The sequence below is a fragment of the Electrophorus electricus genome, chromosome 4 (genome assembly GCF_041902795.1).
Source record: "Electrophorus electricus isolate QZ-2024a chromosome 4, ASM4190279v1, whole genome shotgun sequence".
Lineage (NCBI taxonomy): Eukaryota > Metazoa > Chordata > Actinopteri > Gymnotiformes > Gymnotidae > Electrophorus > Electrophorus electricus.
Window position 1 is genome coordinate 23785099 of NC_137500.1, and position 21557 is coordinate 23806655.

General features: G+C 40.5%; 1 pseudogene; it reads right to left on the reverse strand.

The window, feature by feature from the left end:
- Positions 1-11162: 11162 nt before the first annotated feature.
- On the reverse strand, positions 11163-21040 carry LOC113568872 (cationic amino acid transporter 2-like; annotated as a pseudogene).
- Positions 21041-21557: the final 517 nt, after the last annotated feature.

Consider the following 21557-nt stretch of genomic DNA (forward strand, 5'->3'; position numbering starts at 1 on the left):
AGCAGGTTTGAGTTAGAGATATAGGGATGTCTCCCTCATTTACACTGCCCATAAACATATTAAATTAGAAGAGAAGCTTAAATTGCAGACAATAGTAAACACATCCCTGTATAAATCAGCACTGAGTGAGGAGTGGAGTCCAGTCTATGTGGGGTGTGTACGCATGTGTGTGCCTGCACGTGTGTGTGTGTGTGTGTGTGTGTGTGTGTGTTTGTGTGTGCGTGTTTGTGTGTGCGTGTGTGTGTGTGTGTGTGTGTGTGTGTGTGTGTGTGTGTGTGTGTGTGTGTGTGTCTGTGACTGAGAGAAGTAGTTCAGCATGTCCAGCCTGGCTTGAGATCCTGACAGAGCTATTTCTGTTCCAGTGGAGGCCGAGGAATTCAGGCAGTGCAAACACCAGTACAGAGAGAGAGAGAGAGAGAGAGAGAGAGAGAGAGAGAGAGAGGGAGCGAGCATGGGGTCTAGGAACATTCATAGTAAAAACACCCATGGTATCATAATTACAGTTCCCCGAAAAGAAGCCTTGGGTCTATGACCGACGAGGCCACTTTAACATGAAGTGGTGCTTCCACAATTGGAGTTTAAGATTTTAATCCTAACCCTAATTCATCCCTAGCTCTAACCTATTGCTTGAAAAATTAGAAAATAACTTATCTACTACAACACATATAATAATAGTAATAATAATTACTAATATTATTACAAATTGACCAACTTATTATAAAAGAAATTCCCTTATATTTCACACTTAACAAAGATAATATGGTAATAACCATTTTGAGTAATTTAAGAAATTACCACTGAAGCAGTAAAGGTAATTCCTGGGACAAGTGCTAAAAAATGAAGAGAACCTAATCTGCAAACATTCCTTAACAGTCCAGTTCTGGTGCTCTTGTATTCAATGGAGATGTGCTTTCTTGTTTGGGTTTTGGCAAAATTGGCATTTGATTTGGTCTTCAGATGCTGTAGCCAGTCTGAAGCAAAGATTGAATAATAATTTATTCTAAGATGATATTCTTCTTCCCACTGTTGAATTAGGATGTGATTTGATTGTCTGTGACCCATCTGTTTGCTTGCAGAATTCCTGCCATGCCAGTGACCGCATGACAGACCCACCCCCACCAATACATGTCGTGAAGCACAGGCAGGACAGGCAGGCATGTGAAAGACAGGCAGGATGGAAAGAGATACAGCATGAAGGGCCTGGACATGGGTGAGGCAATATGTGCAGCTGATGAACAGGAGGTAACCCCAGCATAAGGAGCAGCAGCACTAGTGATCTGAGGGTCTCCTGAAGCAGAGACTACTGAGGCCAACTCTGCTGAATGGTCTGGAGTGGAGCAGCATGGAGATTGGGAGTGGCAGTAGCTCAGTGGTTTGAAGTGGTAGTAACATAGAAGTTTGGAGTGGCATTAACATGGTGCTTTGAGTGGCAGCAGATTTGGAGTGGCAGAAACCTGGCTGTTGGAGTGGCAGCATCTTGGAAGTTTGTAGTGGCAGTAACATGGAGGTTTATAGTGGCAGCAGCTTGGAAGTTTGAAGTGGCAGCATTTTGGAATTTTGTGTGGCAGTAACATGGAAATTTGGAGTGACACCACCTTGGTGGTTTGGAGTGGCAATAGCATGGAGGTTTGGAGTGGCAGGAGTCTGGAGGTTTGTTGTGGCAGTAACATGGAGGTTTTGTGTGGCAGTAGCATGGACATTTGTGGTGGCAGTAGCATGGAAGTTTGGAGTGGCAGCAGCTTGGTGGTTGGAGTGGCAGTAGCAGGGAGGTATGGAGTGACAGTAGCATGGAGAGTTGGAGTGGCAGTAATATGGTGGTTTGGATTGGCAGCAGATTGGTGGTTTAGATTGGCAGCAGCTTGGACATCTGTAGTGGCAGTAGCTTGGAGGTTTGCAGTGACAGTAGCATGAAGGCTTGGAGTGGCAGCATTGGGTAACCACAGAGGCTGGATCAGCAGATGCCAGTACAGGAACATTAGAACAATGTTATTTAGACTATCTGACTTTCATTTTTATCTAATTTCATTTTGATTCTCTGTTTCCATTTACTGGTTCCATTTACTAATACTCTTTTTTGTAGTGTACTATCCAAAGTTGCCCAAAGGAGGATGGGTTCCCTGTTGAATATGATCCTACCAAGGTTTCTTCCTTATGACTGAGAGAGCTTTTCTGCACCTTGGTCACCTTTGGTTTGCTCATTAGGGGTCCACACTTGGTTCCTGTACAACTGCTTTGAGACAATATCAGTTGTTAAAAATGCTATATACACTATATGTAAATTTGAATTTAATTGAATGTTACCTTTGGTATAAATGTGTAAAAAAAAAAAAGCCTTTAAAACTGTGCACTTACTTCTAAGCATGAGATAGATGGTTGATTAGTTTTAGATAGGTGCAAGGCTATGTCAAATGGTCTGGAGTTGGTGACAAATGACTGTCTCATTGTAGACATCACATATCATATCATGTCGGAACATCATGTCTGAACATGTTGCACCTGCATCATTTACATATTTCCACTTACTGATCTGCTTTGCCATCTATATATTCTCATGTATCTGTGAATAAAGTGTACATGCCAGTTCTCAGTTTCTCTGACTCTATGTCACTCATTCTGAGAGACATGCCCTGTAGCCCTGAGGAAGATCAACCAGACACAGGTGAGGTAGACAGTGGGACCACAGGGTTACAATAATGCTTTAGTGTGTGATTCTGAGGGTCATTCAACAAAGGCCTTCATGAGGCCCTTTTCCTCTGTCATAATGTATGAAATACTAATACTATCTTAAATGTGAAGCTATGCATATTTTAGTGAGCAGGATACAATAAATCACAGATGTAATTTAAATTTAGAAGCAGCCACTAAGATTATACAAATGTAAAAAAAAAAACCGAAACAAAACAAAAGAAAAAAAACCCAATGGCTTCTTTATTATAGCCTTTTTATTTTTTAAGCGCTACCTAATGTCCTCTGCGCAGCATCCACACTGACACAGTAGATCAATAGCTGTGCTTTGTCCTTATGACCATTACATGTCGCTAATGTGCAGTATAAGATGTAGGCCTACTCAGTCACCCAAATACTTAGAACACAGTGGAAAAGTATTTAAACAATAACTCATTTTGCATTATTATTATTATTAATAATAATAATAATAATAATAATAATAATAATAATAATTGTTGTAGTAATTGATATTAATAGATAAATAATAAAATAAAACTACAATGAAATATAACAACAAATATAATTATAAACAAGAAAAATGCTGTACTTTCTATGTATTGTTTCTATACCTAATTCCTGCCTCTGAAGAGGCCTTATCATGATGGCATCTTTGAGCCAATTTGCTTTAGCACAAGGTTGTGTTTTCCAAAGAGTGCTTCTGTGTGTCACTCTGCACACCTGCAGATGTGTGCAGGTGTGGTTACAAACAAAACAGTCCTCTCACTGCACGTGGCGGGCCAAACCACATGACTCGGGGGAGGCGAGCGTTCCATTACAGTAAATAAATAAAATAAATAAGTAAATAAATAAAATTGACAACACAATAATTAACAACTACGGATAAGAAGAGAGATTATAAAAAGTGTTGGGAGAAGAGATTTGTTTTAAGTTGAAATTTGAAAGAGGAGAGTGTGCAGTAGAGATGGAGAGATCAAGAACATGTGCTTCTTATTTTCTTAGGTTTGGAACAAGTGTCATTTTGCAATGCAGTGGAAATGTTTCATTAAAAGTCGTATCTTGTATATACTAACCCCAACCCTAGTATTCTGTTTCACCTCATATTATATGGCATTTAATGGGCAATATTACACAAAATGTGAGCCTTTATAAGAAGCATCATGACCCTAGAATGTTCTTGGTCAACAAAATTACAATTTATTTAAAATATGTTAAGCGTGCAAAAATTCACAAATATTATTACCATAGGAAATTATGAATTATTTAATGTTATTCAATAAAACCCATCAACAACAAAAATAAATACAGGAAGAGTTTTGATAACCTTTGGAATATAAAATGCATATAAACATTAAAAGGTGAGCTATGGATACAGCCATGCATGATTGCAGGATTTGCAAAGGTTAGGATCTGCCAGATAAAGTAGAAAACTATAACAAAAATTACACTGGAAAAAAAGGAATATATGAACACAGAATTGAAAATAGTCTAGAAACAGAATAATTATAGAGAGCCATATTTGTATAAAATGATATAAAACCTTAAACCAGTAGCAATACTGAAACACTAAATCGATTATAAAACTAAATACCAAACTAATAAAAACTACACATACTTTTAGGCAATTCTTTTTGAATGTCTTCAGTCAAGATGCACCCCATGAAAGCAGTTTATGGGTGTGCAAGATAATTGGTACACAAAGGCATAATACATGATAAATATTATGTCACTGACAATAATCATCACACTGAGACAATGGAGGACTTTTACTATCAGTATTTCTCAACATTTACCAAAAGAAATCTTCAATTAAAAGATTCAATATTCAGTTAAAAACATATATTCCGATTAGAAATAAAGATTGTTCATCATTGCCACCATCTTTAAAGAGTTTTTTAAAGATGTGGTCCTGGGTGCACTCATCACTTTTTTTGCACGAGGGACGAGGACCGTGACCCAGATGTCACAGGATAGCCCATAGCTTGTTATAAACGTGTAACCTAAAAAGCAGAAATAATGCAGCATTTAAAACCACTTAAGGAATGAATGTTACCATGACAGAATTTTAGCCTTCAGCACCAGAATGTAGGCACATCCTTTATGTACAGTCCTCTGCCACTTTTAAGAGCATTCCTATACAATAGGCTATACTGTCAACACTATAATAGCAATATACCATTTATTTCCTAAATATTGCTGATTACCAAGACTAAATTATAAAGAAAATAATAATTATACCGCAGGTAACATACTTTTGTAAAAGTAATGTCTCAGAAGTGGTTAATGTCTTAGAAACTGTTGCATAATCTAAAGAGAATAGGCAACAATAGATAATGATGATTGCATTTAGCTCCAGAATACTCCTTTGTATGTAATGGTAACTAGACGACTAGTTTGCATTGTTTTCATTTAGTTATTGTATCTGATGGTACAACATACTTACCCTGCTATATTGCCTTCTTGTTCTTCAGGAAAGGACCCTAGGACCGTGTTAGTTGATGCTGGTGTTCAAATTAAAGATTAGGCCTAATCTAGGGGAAGAATTCTTATTAGTTGTTTGCCCCACTTAAAAGTTGAAAAATAAAAAAAGAACATTTTTCACTTCACACACTGGCATATGCCACTGACGCCACTCCATGTTATTACTGCCTCGGTTTTCCTCTGCTTGAAATGAGCGAATGAAAAAATAAAATCGGAAACACACTTCAGTGCTACAGCACTACATGCTTTGGGTTATAAGTGCCCTGCACTTAAAGTTTCATCTAGTACTTTTTGCAGCATCCTTCGACCTATTTGATAACTAGAGCATCCTGAGGTCAGTCTCGGGACCAGTCAGTAGCTTATGTACAAAAAGCAGGTGTCTGTCCGAAATCGCAGGCTTCCTTGCTATACAGTCTGAGAAAGACTACCAATTCTTGTGTACTGCTGTCCTAATACCTAGATTCCATTAAACAGTACGCCAAACGTTCCTGGATGACGTACTGCATGTGGAGACATTTGGAAGTATGCGACTGCAGCACTCTGTCCTATCCCATGATTCACCTGGAGCAGCGGAGACGTTCGAAGCTAAGGAGGAAAAAACAGCGGAAAGTGTAAGGAAGATACAACCAGGAATATAAAAATTAAAAATATTATGGCTATGTACAAGCTCAAGTAACGTTACGAGTGGCGTTGTGGAGAATGAGAAACGTATTTTGTCTTTGTGATTTGTAAGTTATTAAGGCTTAGCAATGAATGCAAGCTGAGGTAATCGTGTTAGCTCGCTAGTTAGCCAGCCAAGCGAATTGTGGTACCGACGATCTCAGTTAACTGTAATGCAAAAGTGTCGGGGAAGGAGGCTTTTAATGAACAGAGGGGCTCTTACGCTCCTACTGAGGGCCTACTGCCTTAACGGTTGGGCAGTGCGTACTGAGTCGCATCGAGTGCGTTCTGCTTAAATATGCCATTTGGGACGCGTCCCAGGTCTTAGGCCACACCGAAAGTGATGTTGTGCTTTCCCTAACCTGTTAATGAGTATAATTGGTCCTCACTGTCACTATGTAAACATCACATCCAGGTTTTTGCATAATAAAGCCACAAAGGAACATGGGAGATAATGTTTCACATAATGTTTGAAAATATTTTCAAAAGTCCAATGTGTGGAAATGCTTTCCATTATTTCCAGTTACGTTGAATTTGCGATGCTGCGTTGTGCTGCACTCACAATTCTCTATAACGTTTTTCTTCACCATCTGCGTGAATAAGGAAGTCACGAGTGACTGCCCGCTATTGCAGGCATGCAACTCATACTTACCTGACAGGGGAGATACAATAATCAAGAAGGTGGCTTACCCAGAACGAGGCTCAGCCATTGCATTCAAGTTGTACCTACCCCTGCGACAGTAAGTGGGAGTTTATTCCACTAGTACTTGAGGTACTGATCGGGCTTTGACCATTGACCTCATGTATGAAGGGGCCGGTCCATTTTTTGGCTTTGTAAACATGCATCAAGGTTTTAAATCTGATGTGTGCAGCTACTGGAAGCCAATGATGGGAGTGCAGCAGTGGAGTAATGTGTGAATTTCAGAAGACTGAAGACCAGTCATGCTGCTGCATTCTGGACACGTTGTAGAGGTTTGATGGCTCTTAGAGGAAAATCAGCAAATGGCAAGTTGCAGTAGTCTAGCTTTGAGATCACAAGAGACTGCACAAGCAACTGGGCAGCTTCCTCTGAGAGAAAGGGCAGAATCCTATGTATGTTACAAAGGAGGAATCTGCAAGACCGGGTTAGATTAGAAACATGAGTTCAGATGGTGATGGTGGATGGTGATACCAGGGAGTTCTCGAAGGAAATTGTGAGGTCATGGTAAGAGTTGGGAGTACATGGGATAAACAAAAGCTTGGTTTTACTGGGGTTGAGCTTCAAGTCGTGAGCTGTCATCCATGACATTATGTCACTCAAGCGTACGTTTCAAGACCTGCGTGTCAGAGGTTGGAAAATAAAGAAATAATTGAGTGTCATCAGCATAGCAGTGGTAGGAGAAACCATGAGAAGATATTACAATCACCAAGAGAACGAGTATACAAAGAGTAGAAAAGGGGGCCTAATACTGAGCCTTGTGGAACACCAGTGGAGAGTCTACACAGTTTGGATGTGGATCCTCTCCATGTCACCTGATAGGACCGTCCCTCCAGATAGGACTGAAACCATCTCCAAGCAGAGCCAGTCACACCAAGCCTGGAAAGAACAAGGGGGAAGAATGTTGTGGTTCACTGTGTCAAAGGCTGCTGAAAGGTCTAGAAGAATCAAAACAGATGACTGTTTGGCAGCTTTAGTGGCATGATGTTTCTCAGTCACCGTTATGAGAGCCACTTCTGTAGAATGTGCTGGTTTGTAGCCAGACTGATTGGGATCATGCAGCTGGTTCTGGGTGAAAAAAAGAGACAATTTATTATAAACTGCTCGTTCAAGGTCTTTTGTGAGGAAAGAGAGAAGTGATACCGGTCTGGAGTTAACTCTGGAGCTGTCAAGTGTGGCCTTCTTGAGGATTGGTACCACCTTGGCAGTTTTGAATGCAGTAGGCACATATCCAGAAGATAAGGAGTTGTTGATGATGACAGAGATGAAAGGAAGCAGATCTCTTGTGATTGTCTGGAACAGAGCAGAAGGAATTGGATCCAGCGGAAATGTAGTCGGATTGCGGGAAGTCAGGAGTTGAAGAATTTCATCTGAGGAGAGAAGAGAAAAAGAAGTCAGAGTTGGATGTTGGGGAATGCACATTGGTTGGAGGAATGGGAACAGAGGAAAAGGACTGGCAGATTGCTGCAACCTTCTCCTCAAAGAAGGTGATAAAATCCTCAGGAGTATGAGATGAGGAAGGAGGGGAGGGGGACGATTAAGGAGAGAAGAAAAAACAGTGAAGAGTTTGCGTGGATCAGATGATGATGATTCAAATTTCTCTCTGTAGTAGGATGACTTTGTAGATGTTACTTACAGTGAGAACTTGGAAAGGAGAGACTTGTATGAGCTGAGGTCTGAATCTACGTGAGATTTCCTCCACCGCCTCTCTGCAGTCCTTAGTTCTCTCCCGTGGCAGTGAAGTGTTTCTTTTAGCCAGGGGGCAGGTGGGGAGGACTTAGCAGGTCTAGAAGAGAGAGGGCACAGAAGATTCATTGATGAGGAGAGTGTAGAAATGAAAGTATTTGTAACTGTATCCAAAGAGAGAGAGGATAGAGAGTAAGGGTGAGGAAGGGTGGACAAAATAGTAAAAGTAAGGGAAGAGGGAGTTATGGAGTGCAGATTGCGATGGAGGGAGGAGGAACATGTTGGAGAGGACTGGCTGGAAAGAAGGAAGGGACAGGGAGAACGATAGAAAGTGATGGTCCGAGAGGTGGAGGGGGGTGACTGCGATGTACGATGTTGTGGTGGTATGGGTGTAGATCAGGTCCAGAACATTGCCCGCTTTGTGAGTTGGAGGAGAGTGGTTGAGGGTGAGGTCAAATGCTGTCAACAGCGGAACGATGCAGGAGGAATGCAGCTTGTCTGATGGAAGGTTGAAGTCACCAAGGAGAATGAGTGGATTTCCTTCAATGGGGAATTGACTCAGAAGGATGTCGAGCTCATCAATGAAGTGATCTAGGGAACCTCGGGGGCAGTAGATGACAATGATAAGAAGTTTGGTGGGGAAAGACTGGCATCTGTGGACAGAAATTGTGAAGCACATTTCAGATGCTTGATGTGTGGATGTATGAGATAAAGGATTGAGATAATGTGAGAAGATACTTAGCTGAGTTTGTGAAGTCCTGTAGATGAGATGTAGTTGAACTGATTGAGAGCACCACCAAACCTTCTCAAATGTTGATTACCACTACAGACACATGTGTAGCAGAGTAACTCACTTCAATAAGTGCTGAGCCCGCCCCTCAATTCACACCTAAGGTCAGGGCAAAACTACACCTGTAGTGAGTAATTACAGCTAACAAGCAACTAACAACTAGGTTTCGACATCAGGCCTTGAATTTCACAGAATCTAAGGCAAAAGTAAGTGAACTCAGAGCCTACCTTAACCAACTAGATGATAATCCAACGAGACAAACCAAAGCACATTTTAATTTAATGTTTCCTAATCCCAGACCTTAATGACTGCATTAACTGCCCTATTTAGTATGTATACAGAGAGAAGAATGTTGTGGTTCACTGTGTCAAAGGCTGCGGAAAAGTCCAGAAGAATCAAAACAGATGACAGTTTTTCCATCACTGCTATGAGGACTGTTTGTGTAGAATGTGCCGGTTTATAGCCAGACTGATTGGGATCATGCAGGTTCTGAAGGTTCTGAAGGATACATACATTCATAAGGCAACTGTATAAATACAATAAAACCATAAACACACGACCAGTTTGCCTCAACAAAAAGGTGTCATTTATTTTCTTGTTCACCTTTAAAGTACACTCATACAACATCTGAATAAATAATTTATATTTTATAAATTTATGATAAGATAATTTAAACCTGGATTTGTCTGTGTGGTATTTGCCTAAAAGAAAAATTCATTTAACATCATTATTGATTACAGACAAAACAAAACTCTTACGTGATCTGAATTAATCAAATTGTGAACATTTAAAAGAAACATCTTTCTTTAAAAAATGTCTTGATAAAACACAGCAGGAGTGTAGCAATAATCTTTGGACTGGATTAGAAAAAACCTGGGTAGGCACTGGAACAGCATAAAAACTCCACCCAGATGTGCATTTCAAACTTCTTACATAAAAAGGTCTCTCAAATAACATTTAATTTAATCAACTAAAGCTAGCTGATGGTAAAGCCTAACCACCGAAATTGCCATTTGAAAAACAACTGAGAGGAAAGCGCTTCACTTTTAGAACCATTGATAAGTTTGGAGTATACAGACTGAAGTGGTAAATAACACAGCAGTGCCATTCCTTAACCAGAAGTGTTAAGGTTGCATCAGTTAGGCTACATGTTCTGCAACACAGCCATGTCTCATAACATTTTCTTAGATTTTTTATAAACTGATACTTCAAATTCTAAAGACTTTTACTGATCAACCTTCAAAGCACTTGTAAAACAGACTCTATAGCCTACGCACAAATATGATAATATGTGCACATTAGTTGAATTTTGTTCAGGATGTTTTTACTGGTTTTAATTCTCCTTTGATTTTGAATTGTGTTTATTCTGGAATACACCCAGGATTTGGAAAGCACCATCTTACCCACGTCCACCGTACACTCACGGCTTTTGTCCCAGATCTACAGCAATAGACAATTGCCAACTTTGTCCAATTCTACACAAAATAAACTTTTTTTCCCCCTATAGGTTCTACAGCCACAGTATCCTTTTCCCAGATTTCTGCAGATGTAGATGGTGTGCTTATTGTGTAAAGCAGTTATACAACTACTGTGTCAAGTAGTTATACATCTCAGAATCTTACATGCTTCATAACTAGCATTTGAACCCCATATTACAGCACTAAAATAGGTCATTATTTATCACTCATCTGTAGCACAGAACTATCAGGGAAAAGTGAGGCCCAAGAATTGATCAGTCCATCGTACTGGTTTGCCAATGTTGATATATTTATATGTTTCTTATAAACAGAATGACATCTGCACAGCTTAGCTGGGAAAATGGTGTGGGTTATCTATCAAACACACTACACAAAGACAGTAAAAAAACTAACAACGCATGCTTAACTGCCAAAAAACAACAATGGTTTATAACAAACACATACACACAACTCAATTAGAAATAGATTTTAAACATTACATTTACATGTATATGTATATGTCTGGAGAGGCACATAGCATCCTGGAAGTATTCACTGGGCTCGGGTAATTTGTCTACACTAAGAAATATATGTAAAGCATCCTTGAGTTTGAGAAAGGTACTATATAAATGCAACTAATAATAATAATAATAATAATAATAATACACTGGGATTTTAGATGTAAGCTAAACTACTTTTTCTTTAGTCAATCTCTGTTGCTTCGTGTCTGTGCACTGGAGAACTCACCCACAGCCATCAAGACTGCATAGCAGATCCAGGTGTTCCCTTCCATCTGAACTATCATATAAATGTTAGTAAACACACTCACCACAAATAACAAAGGCAGGATCGGCACCTGCACAAAAACACACACATGAAATCAAAACTTGATGAGTTCTTTGTGGTATTGTTCTGTTAAAATGGAGCATAGCATTTATCACTTCAATAAGTGAGTTATCACTTGATAATATGAAACCATGCCTACCAGCTGACCTACATGGAGGATGTGACGACCATGTCACTGTTCCAAAAAAGGCTAGAATGGTTTCCAGATTTCCAGGTTATGTTCTCTAAGATCATTGTATATGCAGGTTGAGGATACCTGATTTATAACACTAAGTGTTGCCAGGAAGCTTTCAGTAATTTAACATGAGGTGCTTTCCAATGTGAGTTGTGCAATACTTGTTCTTGCAAGAAGAAAAAGAAGTAAAGTAGAGTAAGAGAAAGTACTTCCATGATCATGTGCTTTGCGTGTTTCAATCCTTATGAAAAAGAAGTGAGAAGAATGGCAGCTGCGTTCCCAGCTCTGGCACCTTTCCTTCAGAGTGGGTGAGCCATTAACTCCATCTGATGTCTGGAGAGAAAGATTTGTTCACTACGTGCTCGCTGTAAAAGATGCATGACACACATGGCCTGATGCAAGGTGACCCACAGATCTCCTGCATGGTTGAGGCATGGGGGAGACAGAGGTCGTTTTACACTCTGCAAGACACTGGCTCAACTTTTAATGAAGCAGTGACAGTACTGGAATAGCTGTTCCAAAAGTGAACGTGGTAGCCTGCCTTTACAAGGTCAGACAGTGTGCACAAAGACCTGATGAAATCATGGCGCAGTACATTGCAGCTCTACCCAACTTCAATGCACAGTGACAGTTCAGAGCCATGAAGGCTGAGATGATCTGTGATGACAAAGTGAACAAAGACATTTACTTCTCTCACGTGGTTCTTCAGTTAGTAGCAGTGCTAAGTAGCCCAGTACATGCTGTTGCATTTAAAAACCTCAGGCAACTCCACAGAAAGGGCAAAGCCACAGGAAGGGCACTATATGCTGACTGAATCTTCTCCAAGGCCAGAAAGAGTTCAACTTTGTTTCATTGTGAGTCAGTGTCTCACATAGACAATGCAAAGATGTGAGCAGATATCTGACTGCATTCATAACACATTCTGGATTTTCAGGTTTACGAGAGTCATGTATGCACTAGCTTTAATCCCATTGGCTTTTCAAAAGATGAGGCACTCTCTGCTGGGTGATTTGTCTGATATTAGAGATATTTATCCAATGTGAGTGGCTATAAAGCTACTAAGGCAGAGCATGACCAAACACAAGGCCATTCTACATCATCTAATGAGAGTTCTACATCATGGTATGAGAGTCACCTGGTAGCTCCTAATCTCCACTCATTGACAACTCCATTGCACCTCATATAGAACAAAGGGATAAATATGAAAAAAATCCAATTTAAAGGGGCAGATGCTTTTAATCCGATCAGAGCAGTTCTGCTAATGTTATGTAAGGGAGTTAGAAACTATTGGATATTGGAAGATAAAATTATTTGATTTGGTCATGATTTGTAAACTTGACTGGATTCATGTTGTGTACATGGTATGTCTCACACAGAGACATACAGAAAGAAGTCAGACTCATGGGGTGTTATTTTTGTTCTCAAGTACTGATCAGTTTCAGTTCAGGCCTTTCTTAGAATGAACAATTTTGTTTATTTACTGTACTTCCTTACCATGTACAAGCTGATATTAGGTTGTAATAAATGTAAGCATTGGATGCCATACAGACTTCTACTTTATGTTTACAGTTGATGTTGTAGAACATTTCATACTGTATTGTTTGTGTGATCCATGTGTTGTGTGTTTTCACCATGAAGGGGGCCTTGGTGGGGTTCTGAGGCTGTCTCCAGATAAGGAGAGTAATGACCAATATGATGAAGGTGATCACAGACACACACACCAGGCTCCAGACCTCCAGCAGCAGCAGAGACTCGATGGCCTTGGTCAACAGGATGACTAAGGTCAACACCATGACAACTGCAGAGACCAGACAGAGAGGAGCACAGCTAAAGTACCACAAAAGTCAGTATGTTAGAGCAGGTTATAAACATAGCTGCTATAAAGCAGGGTATTTTGGAAAGAATTTCTTGAGTTTACTCTTATGGCTCTGGCATGGCTCCAGGCATGAAAACTAAATGTTTGGATTGTTTACATTTACAAGGAACGTAGAATATATAAAACCACTATAGCAATTAGTACTGATAATCTGTAAACAGTCACAATAGGCATTTGCAAGAGGCTTTACAACAGGCTATGGCTTTATTGAACCTGCACATGTCCTCTAGCTAAACTGGGTCTGTCAATGCTGCTGAACATAAGAGGTGTTTTCATGGTTGTATGGCATGAATGGGGAAGAAATGGTTAGCTAGTGGGTGAAACCGGAGACAACAAACACTGCGACAAAACGGGGCATAAGAAAACCAAACAAAAAACAACAAATGCTGAGACAGACTGCCAGGTTTGCCGATTATGTTAAGTAGCTGATCATGTGTTTGTTCTTTCTGTGTCTCCACATCCAGAAGACTTAAAGGGATTAGTTATGCCAGACGGCAGAACTATGCTACTACTGCCACAACCTTCTGCTCCCAACATAAAATAGGAAAGTTTGTAGGCTGTTTCCAGCACAAAGACACAAAGAAACCAAATTAGGACACCAAACATGTTTTTTTTTTTCCTGGTTAACTACATTTAAGATAGGTGAAAATTTAGATTTTATGGGTAAGCATATAGTGGTTTCCCTGAATGATTGCTTTAAAAAAAAAAAACAGCATAGATGTCTAATATCAGCTCATATTCACCACACTAAGCCACAATAATGTTACTGTTAATTGCTCAGTATCGAGAGTGCTCTGCGCTCCTGCATGTTATTTCAAAACATTGTTTTTTCCCTCCTTTTTTCATCTTCCTTGGTATCCCCTCATAGGTCTGAGGAAATGGACTGCTCAGTGGAGCTGAATACATTCTTGGCTCGCTTCGAGGCTACATCTAGCAGCGCTAATGCTAGCCGCGCTAATGCTAACAGCGCTAATGCTAGCAGCGCCAATGCTAACAGCGCTAGTGCTAATGGTAATGGTACTATCGGCGCAGCCAACGGTGCATGCGCAGAGCCCACCATAGAACAGCGCCCTCTCATCATCACGGAGAGTGACGTGAGGAGAGTGTTTAAAAGGGTGAATACCAGGAAGGCGGTGGGACCAGACGGTATCTGCGGGAGGGTCCTCAAAGCCTGAGCAGATCAGCTAGCCCCGGTATTCACCGACATCTTCAATCTCTCCCTGACGATCGGTATCGTCCCGTCCAGCTTCAAGCGATCCACCATCGTCCCCGTCCCGAAGAAACCTCGACCCTCCGACCTCAATGACTACCGCCCTGTTGCCCTCACATCGGTCGTGATGAAGTGCTTTGAAAAGCTAGTCAGAGACTTCATAACTGCCAGCCTCCATGGACCCACTGCAGTTTGCATACCGCCACAACCGCTCCACTGATGACGCAATTGCACATCTGCTCCACACCACATTGACCCACCTGGACGAAGGGAGGGGAAATTATGTTAAAATGCTGTTTGTCAACTACAGTTCAGAATTTAACACTATCATCCCCTCCCTACTCACTACTAAGTTGGAGGATCTAGGACTGCATACATCCCTGTGCAACTGGATCTCCAACTTCCTAACAGACAGACCACAATCAGTACGGGTGGGCAACTGTGCCTCATCCACCCTCACCCTCAGCACTGGAGCTCCTCAGGGTTGTGTCCTAAGCCCCCTGCTCTACTCACTGTACACCTACGACTGCACAGCCACTTCCAGCACCACCATCATTGTCAAGTTTGCTGACGACACCGTCGTCATGGGCCTGATCTCGGACAACGATGAGAGGGCCTACCTGGAGGAGATTAAACACCTGGAAAACTGGTGCCAAGAAAATAATCTGCTCCTAAACGTCAGTAAGCCAAAGGAGCTGATCATGGATTGCAGCAAGAAGCAGGAGCGGCACTACCAACCTGTGAGGATCAGTGGAACCATGGTGGAGAAAGTAGATAGTTTCAGGTACCTTGGTGTTCACATCTCACAGGACCTGTCCTGGTCCCGCCATACCAACTCCCTGGCAAAGAAGGCTCGTCCGCGTCTTTACCACCTCAGACGCCTAAGAGACTTCAGACTGCCCTCCAAGGTACTGTGGAACTTCTACACCTGCACTATCGAGAGCATCCTCACGGGGAACATCACAGTCTGGTTTGGGAATAGCACCAAGCAGGACAGACAAGCACTCCAAAGGGTAGTGCGTTCAGCAGAGCGCATCACTCACACGGAACTTCCTGACCTGCAGACCATCTAATACAAGCGGTGCCAGACCAAGGCCAGGAGGATTGTGAAGGACCCCACCATCCCAACAATAGGCTCTTCTTGAGGTCAGGGAGGCGCTTTTGCTCCCTGAAGACCAAGACAGAGAGACTGAAGAGGAGCTTCTTCCCACAGGCCATTCGGGCCCTGAATCAGGGAAACTGATAACCACCATGTAACATAACTGTATATATATATATATATATATATATATGTAACATAAAAACAAAATATGTAATTTTACAAAATGGATCTGTACATTCTGTACATCGTGTACATATTGTGTACACAACCATATACATTGTACATTGTGTATATAAACATAATATACATATAATGTACATACATTGATAATATATTTTTGTACATATATAGAATATATATTTCTCTATGCACCCCTGTTTTCTTTTTCCTCAGTTTGGACAGAGCACTCTCCACCATTTCACTGCGAGTTATACTGTGTATGACTATGTATGTGACAAATAAACCAAACTTGAAACTTGAAACCTCTGCGATGCCAACTATAGAGCTATGCCAAACTCATGTGGCTAGCCCACTATTATTGATGCTTTCCTCTATCCTGCCACGCCACCCACCAACCACTACCACCTCTCAGTCTTATAAATAATCATGGCCCGCAAGGTGGGATTACAAACTATTTTTGTGTCACTTATGTGAACCACTCAATGACTCTCAGATATCATACAGGCATCTTACTGCATCATACTGTAATGGTGAACTATGGTTGTATTAAATAAGTGGTTCTACTGGTAATTGCAGTGCAGATGTAGACGGTCTTTGAAGTCTCTTTGGTTGCTTTAGAGGGAAGTTTCAAAAATCCAAATTTTGAACTTTGTGTGAAGTGTAAAGCATTTTCTGCAGACTCACTCTCCTGGTACCTAGAGAGAGAAAAAAGTGGTGAACATGAAAACATAAAATACAAACAAACCACAAACTATAAACCAATAAAGGTTGCTATTGCATCTTCCACAGAATTCATTCTCAAACAATTCAGATCTCTGCCTTTATCAGGATTTATCATTATTTAAGCAGAAAGTAATAGAACCACAAAAATATATTATTTTTGTTTGATCTTCAAAATTCAACCTGAATGCTTCAAGATTACATTCATTATTTCCTCTAGGACCTATATTGTCTGAACCAGCATATATCTTAATTATGGTGCTAGGAGCATGATGTGAGGCTAGAAACACAAACCTTAGTATTAGAAGGCAAATGGCCACAGTGCTATAGTGGAAGAGAGTTCCGATTAATATCGTGTTAACCAGCATATTCAGGTCGATTAACAATGTCAATATTACTACAAATAAAGCAAAACACATTGTATTACTTAGAGCTTTCACACAACATACAGAACTCAGAAAATCACTATGGGGATGAGTTCGCAAGATTTTTTAAGCAGAGCCTGTCATTACACACTGAGTAAAGTTCGTTAATAGATATTACTTTATGTCACAACAGATCCTAAGAAAAGGTTACTAAGAAGGGTGTTACAAGAACTGATGAGGAGATTAGCTCCATATCTCTCTCCATACCTGCTAGAGCAGCTGATGAAACAGTGGCCACCACAGGACTCTTTCTCGAGTTGACTTTACATAGCCATTTGAAGAGGAGGCCATCTCTGGCCATGGCAAACACCACTCGAGGCATTGATAGAATGCATCCCAGGAGACTGTGGATGTTTAATACCCAAATAAATAAATTAGTCCAGTTCACGTTCAGTCCCAGTCCTGAAGCATTACACTGTTCAGTGATTTTTCATCTCTAGACCCAGTTTGGGTCAGGAAGGACAGGAATTTATGAGAGTGATTACTACCTGATGATAATTTATGGGAATAAGTAAAAGGCAGGAGTTTTTCATGCTCTTCAGGAGTGGTACTGACAACATAATTACATGATTTTTTTTTTACCTAGTAGTAAGTGCACAGAGGCATCCTAAAGCAACTGCATACTTGGCTGGGGCCCAACCAACGTAGGTGAAGATGGCAGGGAGAGGACTCTGAACGTTGAGCATGTAGTACGGCATCATCAATGTGACAGCAGCCGACACGCCGAAATAAGCCAGGAAGCAGATGTGCAGTGAGATGATAATGCTGAGTGGTATGGACCTCTGAGGGTTCTTCACCTCCTCCCCTACACCGCAAAGTTTAGGAAATAAATTCCGTCTGCATTCAACTCCATATTTTTTAAGCTTAGTCCACATTTTAATTCAACATGTGACATTGAGCTTTTCTCAGTACAGTGCTTACAGAGGTCAAGGCATATTAAAATGGATTCAGATGGTTTTTCAGCAGTGTTTTTATCATGTTTTCCTACTTCTTTTTTTCATGCAAACTCTGCTGAATGTTTAATATAACACTGAAGTTTTGTGTCCACTATTCAGTTACACTGCTACCCAACAATACAAATACCTTTGAAAACATCTACCAACCCACCCTGCCTGTCCACTACCATCATTCAGTTAACAGAGAAGTTAACAAAATCTACCAGTTAACAAAACCAGTCTGCTCATTCCACCAGAAACTGTCATTAGACCTTACCCTCCTCTGCCCAAATACCCAAAAACTTTCACTCTTCTTCCTCCATAAGAGATTTTGCAGCTACCATTGTTTAGCAACCTCTTTTCCTGTCCACTTGACCCCACTCCTTGCTCCACACTGCCCTTGAAGATCTCCCCGTCATCACATCCAACTCTACATCGAATCACATCATTGGCCTTCAAGAACACCAGGGTTATAACCGTTTTAAAAAACTCTCTTAATAACTCCAGTGTCAACAGTTATAGACTGGTATCGCTCCTTTTTTGAAACTCTGACATGTGCTATTTACAATATTTACAGTGGTTTCTCTTCCTTACCAAAATGGACCCCAGAATCCCAACCACTCTGGCTGTAAACCAGCACACTCTGCAGAAACTGCTCTCAACACAGTTATTAAGGAGACCTAATGCTCCTGCCTCAGCCACACTTATCAGTCCTGATCCTCCTAGACCATCTAGTTACCTTCAACACAGTCAATCACACTATTATTTGATCCATCCTCACTAGTCTTGGCATCCCTGATTCTTGTTGGCAATGGTTTGCATCCTAGCTAGAGAGACCTTACCATTAGGTGTCATAGGGTGAATTTACATCAGCTTTCTTTGGCAACAAGGGCTCTGTATTTCTTTGTTTTGGTTTATGTCTCCGCCCTGTCTTATTTAGTCATTCCCCGCCCCTGATGGTTCCTAAGTATTTCTTGTTTTTGTCTGATTCCTGTGTATAGGTATACCTGTGTTTTCCTTGCTTGATTATCATTAATTGTTGTTTTGGTTCTCGTAAGTCTGCCTGTGTTGTTATTTCCCCATTGTTGTATTTTATTTTGTTTTTTTCTGTTACATATCATGTCTGCTTTTGTTTGTACTGATTCTGCCCCTCTTACAAACAGACCCAGAAGGTCTGAATGGGTCAATACCTATCAGCCTGTCAATCTATCAGCAAAGGCATCCCACAAGGCTACCTGCTCTTACCTAGCCGTTACTCTTCGTATACCAGTGATCCAATGATCCCTAAGTTATTTTAGATGGTGCCACCCTAATCACAATCATACCAAAAACTACCAAATGGAAGTAGGCTGTGCCTCAATTAACCTAAAGCGCAACCCTACTAAAACTGAAAACTATGGAACAGACTTGAGCCTCCTGCATCCCTGCCCATTAGTAATGGAGAACATTGCTGTCAGTGTGGAGAAATCCTTCAGATTCCCAGGCACTGTAATCTCCAACACTCTTGGCTGGGATGACTTCTACCACAAAGAAAGCATGTCTATTTCTTGGGACAACTTTGCACTATTTATCAATTTATTTTTACACAGTTCTACAAAGCCTTTAGCTTCTTCTTTGATTGGTTTGGCTTCACTACTGCACAGTCCATAAACCAGCCACTGCAAATTATCAAAAGGCCTGAGAACATCATCAAATGTAACCTTCCTTCCCTTGCCGAGCTTCACAGATTGCGCTACAAGAGTTTCTGCAGATCCTTTCCATCGTAGACACTTATTTAAAGCTCCATTTTGGAAAATGCTTTGTCAGTCAGAACCAAGACAACAAGAACTTAATTGGCACAGTCTATCTGAAAATACAGAACTGTATTCACTGCTGAAGTGCTTCACACAACCTGTACAAACATGTTACAATTTTTAATTCATTTTGTACATAGAAATATATATACTGCAAAATGTGTATTGATTATCCCTGCATCTTGTAACTTTACACCAAATGTTGCTTATGTATTTAATTGTGATTTGTGCTGTGTTCATGCCTTGTGTACTTGTTTATTAGCTAGTCAGTAATATCAGTGCACTTGTTTTCCTGACTTAACAAGTATCAAAAAAGTACTGGCAAATAAAATTAAATAGATTCTGATTACCTGTAGTGGTAATGCTGGCAAATCCAATAAAGGCGTAGAAACATGTTGCTGCTCCAAGTAGTATGCCTTTAATCCCATAGGGGAAGAAACCACCAACCCCAAATTTTGAGGTCACATTCACTGTTGATGTCAGGTTTCTGAAACGATGAACTTTAATTTTAACATTTTAAGATGAATTAGGAGTGGAAGAGAACATACTAAGTAGGACAGATAATGTGGTCATTAAGGTCTGGGATTAGGAAACATTAAATTAAATCTTGGGCTAGAAGTAGGAATGTGGACTTACTCAAGTTCTGCTGTTACATTCAGCAATGTTTCCTCAGTAATGTACCAGTTTTCCAGTTTCCCTTTGATGAAGGCAGTGATGATAATAAAAACCAACACTAATATGTTCATACTTGTAAAAATTGTATTGACTAGTGCTGATTCTTTCACACCAAAGGCAAGGAGGCCTGCAACAAATATGGATTACATAACATCTTAGTTTCTAAATTCAGTGTAAAAGTATAGTCAAACTAATGTAAAATTGACATTGATGTAGCAGTGAGAATCATGATAAGACCAGTTGCAAAGACGTCTGGGTAAGGAGCTAGGCCGGGTAAGTCCATTGATGCGTGTGTGCTTAAATATTTCCAATGAGATCATCAAAAGTGCTACTCCATGTTTTGGCAGAAATGGAGATGGCTAGATAAAGAGGGAAAAGCTCGTTACAATAATCTCGTGCTTTTGCAAACAGGTTTTCATGTGCATTTTGTGTCAAACTACTGTAAGTTATGTCATAGCAGTAAGCTTCAGTGCAGAGTATGTTGTTTGATGAAGGGCTTGAATTGGCATTAAGTACATTGCACCAAGTGTTTCTTGACCTCTGTTATATTTTTCTGTATGCAAGCAGTTCTGCAATTCTGCACTCTCACTCTCACTCTACGTCTCACTCTTTTGTTCTCTTTTCTCTTCTGGCTTTGTCTTAAACATGCCCGAGTTATTTCTGATCATATGAGCATGTTATGATCATATGATCATATGCAACTATGGGGAGCAATATGAGGAGCAACTATAGGGTATGTAAGTCTAGGTGTTCCTGTATAAATCATTACACAGGAGTTTGCGTATTTAGACACCCTATCTAAATAGGCAGGTACCACCCAATCAACTGCCTACCTACATTGTTAGGAAGGTAGGAGATAAAACAACGTAGGTTAGAATTGGGGCTGTTTTGTTTAGTGCTTTCTTTTGGTAGTGCCTTTGTCCTTTTGCTGTCTCTCCAGTACTAGACAAAGTGTGTTACTGTGCTGAGCAAGTCATTAACCTGTTTTTGCTTTGCCTTGGATTCAGTCTGGATTGCATGTTTTCCTCGACATGGCCTGGGTACAGGGACTCTTGCGTAGCAACACTGCAGGCAATTTTGCCCTTTATCTTATGTTTCTGATACATATCAAGCAGGGACCTAAGGTTATTTGGGGGCTTATCTGGAAGATTGATTTGGCCTGTG